The sequence below is a fragment of the Dipodomys spectabilis genome, unplaced genomic scaffold (genome assembly GCF_019054845.1).
Source record: "Dipodomys spectabilis isolate Male_0828 unplaced genomic scaffold, ASM1905484v1 ptg000173l, whole genome shotgun sequence".
Taxonomy (NCBI): Eukaryota; Metazoa; Chordata; class Mammalia; order Rodentia; family Heteromyidae; genus Dipodomys; species Dipodomys spectabilis.
Window position 1 is genome coordinate 3081827 of NW_024870850.1, and position 4815 is coordinate 3086641.

The window sequence follows — 4815 nt, forward strand, 5'->3', positions numbered from 1 at the left end:
GTGTGCTCTGTGTTTCATTCTGGAAAAGCAGCTAGTGCCAGCCAAAGACCTAACATGAAGGGGAAACTGGAGAAGGAGTGTGAAAGTCAAAGGGTGCATATGTAAGGCTGAAATTGCTGGCAATGAGGCCCCAGTGTCAGATACATATAATTCGTATGTCTTTGCAAATGTCCTTTTATTGACAGAGATGTACACTGTAGCCTATCTTTCATTGAACCCTCTTTTGAGGTCCCAGGAGGAATGTGTAAAACTCTTCCCTGGGGCTCTGTATCTGAGACCTTTAATCCAGGAGAAAAACATGAGTTGGAAAATATGTTTACAAGTTCTCCTTCACTCCAGGTGCTATTATTTCATCCAAGAACACAGATAGACCCAAGGGTTGAAGTTAATTTTAATAGATTTGGTCCAATGTCTGTGTCAAGAAAGTATTTGCATGAAAACCATTTGGGATGATGTGACTGGTTGCATCAGAGGATGCCATGTCAGATGCATGGTGTAATGGCCAGTAAAAGGCTATGCCAGTGAGATGTCAACCAAATTATTAGAACATCCCACCCAGAGGGTCAGTTCACACACCCAATGTCCATAACAGCCACAGAAGGCTTCAATAAGAATTCCAATTGCAGAGACCTCAACAAATGCACTTATTTTCTGTTGCCTAAGGAAGCAATGATCATGCTGAAACCAGCAATTAGCATGTTAATAAGTCAATGTCAATGCTGAACTTGAGTTGCATATTTGCATTCTCAACTTTCACCAGCAAACAGGTATTTTTAAAATATGTTTTATTATAAAGATACTATACAAAGGGGTTACAGTTACAGGAGTAAGGTAATGAGTACATTTCCTATTGAGCATCATTACTCCCTCATTTGTTTTTCCCCTACCATCCCTTCCTTCCCCACCTCCCCAACTCCTCCCTCCCCCTCCTTAGAATTGTAAATTAAGTTCGTTTTTAACATAGTGTCTTGTACATCTCATTGTTACAATGGATCAACCTGTATCCTTGTTTCAGCATTTGAAACAGGTAATTTTTACTTAACATAGATGAAGACATTTTCATGATACACTGTTCTGAGAATATGTGGTAAGAGAGGAAAATCTTCTCTGGCAAAAACCTAAATCAATATCCAAACCAACTGTATGTTTTCTACTTGTGAAAAATATATTAGACCCAAGTTCCTTCCAGCAACCCCATTTTCTCTAGAGAACAAAGATACTTCATGGCATTGAACACACTCTGTACAAGACTGTACTTATTGTTTGATGCATATTGTAGTACACTTGCCCATAATCATGCACTGAGTATAAGAAAATATGAATCAGAGTAAAAATGAAAGACTGAATGATACACATACTTAAAAAATTCAGGAGCACCAGGCACCAGTGGCTCACACTTGTAATTGTAGCAACTTAGGAGGCTGAGGTCTGAGTATCACCATTCAAAGTCAGCCTACGCATGAAAATCCATGAGACTCTTATGTCCAGTTACCGCTGGAAAACCAGAAGTGGTGCTGTGGCTCAAAGTGGTAGAGCACTACTCTTGAGCTGAAGAGCTCAGGGACAGCACCCAGGCTCTGAGTTCAAGCCCCACAACCAGACAAAAAATATTCAGGAGAAAAAATGTAGTGAGGCTTCCTCCAGTCTTTTATGCATACATACTCATTATATTATATAATGTTTTATTACTTAGTTTTAAAATTCTTAGTAGCATATGTTAGCTGGGCAGAGGGTTTATTTAGACATATATGTATGCATGCAATGGGCCTCAGTCTCAATAGGTGGTGGCACTGGTTCATACTGGTTTATACTTTCTTGAGGTACCTACATACTGATTTCCATAGTGGTTGCATGAAGCTATATTCCCATGAATAGTAAGTTCTCTTGCCCTATGTTCCTACAAGTATTTCTTATTTGTGTTCTTGATGATAGATATTGTCACTGGAATGAGATAAATTCAATGTCGTATGACTTTGCATTTCCAGTATGGCAAGGATGTTGAGCATATCTTTGTATTGTTTTTTAGCTATTTATATTTGTGGTTATGAGTAGTGTCTTTAAGTTTATTTGCCAATTTAATTGGCTTGCTAAATCCTTAGGAATTAGTTTCTGAGCTTCCTCAGATATTCTGGTTATAATTACTTGCCAGATGTTTATTTGAAAAATTCTATAGGCTATCTATTCAGTCCAGTGACTCTCTACTTTGTTTTCAAGTTTGAGGTAATCCTATTTGTCAATTCTTGTTCTTCTTTACTGAGCTATTTGAAGTTTTAATCAGAAAGTTACTGCCTATAAAAAATGTTTCATTTTTTTGTTATCTGTAGTGTAGTGCATTATCTTAAGTCTTAGCTCTTGAATTTCTGGGGGCTAGAAAAACAGGAATCATTCACAACTTAGAGCATCCTGGGATATCTGGCCACAGTGTCCAGGAGAAGATGGCTGCAAGTGTGGTCACAGAGAATTTCTGTGAGTGAAAACATGTAATCAGCACATTGCTGCCCTTGTGTGTACATGTGTGTGGCATCTGCAGCCTCAGTGTAAAGTTCAGTAGGTATTCATTATCACCATAAATGTTAAATACGTTTGCTAATGATTTATAAATCTGGTGGTGCTCATGTGTCAGGATATTGCTTGGAATCACATGCTCAAAGGCTATACAGACTCTGCTCTTGGCCATCTCTTCTCTCAGTTCTGGAATTATCCACAAACCATTTTTATCTAGTGAGATCAACAGTCCTACCCAGTTCCAGCTGAAATGAAGCATCAAGGAGACCATGGCAATGACTAGTGATGGTCATTTTGGGCCATCTGAGAGAGTGAAGGAAACTTGCTTTGTTCATTCAGAACAAAATCTAAAGGCCCCACAGTTAAGCTAAAGGAAAAGAAAATTGGGGAGTTTATAAAAGGATTGCCATCCTTCACAATCTCAGTCTTCACTCATATTAGGAAAAAGGAATAAATCAGTGAGAGGAAGGGTATTTTTTAGTTTGGGGAACAATATTCAAATTGTTTTTAAATAGTTGTACAAGATCTTTAATTTGAGCATGTCAGTGTCTGTATAATGGCCATTGGTTATATAACACTTTCTCTTATCCTTCCCCATCTATACCAACCCCACTTATTTCCTCATTTTATTTTTACATATGTATTTGAGTATTATAATTGTATTTGTCATCAGCACTCCTCTCTTCAGTCCTCTGTTCTCCACACCTTTCCCTTTATACTAACCCCTATTATCAGGTAAAACATTTTTTTAACTTTCTGCTATTTAGAACAGTGACACCATGAAAAGCCACCATTTTGTACACCATTTTTTAGTCAGTTGTATCATGTGCATGTGATTAGGGCCATGGATGCATTTTCATATTTATTTCATATTTCATGTTTTTATCTTAACAAAAACATTTGATTTTATTCCTACATATGGGGAAAAATCTTGCCCATTTTGTCTTTCTCAGTTTGACTTCATTCACGAAATAACTTCAATTTTTTATTCTTTTATTCATTTATTTGCCAGTCCTAGGGCTGGAACTCAAGTCCTGACCACTGTCCCTGAGCTTTAGTGCTCAGCGCTATCATTCTTATCACTTGGAGCCACAGGTCCACATCCAACTTTTCTTTTCTTTTTTTTTAAATCAGTGCTGGAGCTTAAACTCAGTGTCTGAGCACTGTTTCTGAGCGTTTTTTGCTCAAGGCTGGTGCTATACCACTTACAGCCTAAGTCCCATTTCCAGTTTTCTGGTGGAGATAAGAGTCTCATGGACTTTCTTGCCCTAGCTGGCTTTGAACTGCGATTCTCAGATACCCAGCCTCCTGAGTTGCTAGAATTACAGGCATGAGCCTCCAGCACCTATCTCACTTCAGCTTTTTTTCTGTTTAATTGGAGATAAGAGTCTCATGGCCTTGCTTGCCAGAGCTGGCTTCAAATCAAGATCCTCATATCTCATCCTCCTTGAGTCATTAGGATTACAGGCTGAGCCACCAGCACCCAGCTAATTTCACATTTTTTAGAAATTCATATTTTTAGTTATTTCCCACTTCTAAGTTGCTTTCTACAAATTTATTCAACAGGCTTTCAGCCCCAGATCATTCCCTAGTGTGCTCCAACCAATGGGAACATGAATATCCCACTTTGTGTATTTAGATTTTGATATCATAAAATTTGATAGGTTTCTATATCTTTTCCCTTCATGTCCCTGTATAAAAGCACAAAAGTAGACATCTTTTCACATCTGCATCCCTACCATCCTCACCTGTGGCAACCTGTAAAGTTCCAGTAGTGTCCCAGCCTGGGCAGATGTTATTCCTAATAATCTTATGAGTACTGCTACAGAGTTACTTTCTCTCATGTGGGTGTAATTAGGGATCTTGTACTGACCAGAAAGCCAGACAAAGGTATTCTCACATGTTGACTAAGCTCTGTAATCAGCATTATAGTTATCAAATCCCTGAGTCATGTTATGTAAAATATTGGGGTTCTTATTGATTTCAACAGCAAAATTCAAGGCCAGAATAAACTGGTAGTTCTTAAAGACAAGCCTTCAAAATAGACATAAGGAATTTATCAGGAGTAATTCAAAATTTATCTTCAAATCAGTGCAATGACTTTGATGAGTTTTTGTTTGTTTCTTTGCATATGATATGTTGGAAAATTACCGCCTTTAGGATGGATTGATAATGTAGTGCCCACAGGAATGCTCCAAGTGTGTGATTTTTCTGTCTTTCATATATATATGCAACACATCAAAAAGTTTGGTCTGTGTTAAATATGGAATAGGCTCTCTTGAGGCATCACATATTCTTTTGCCTTGATCT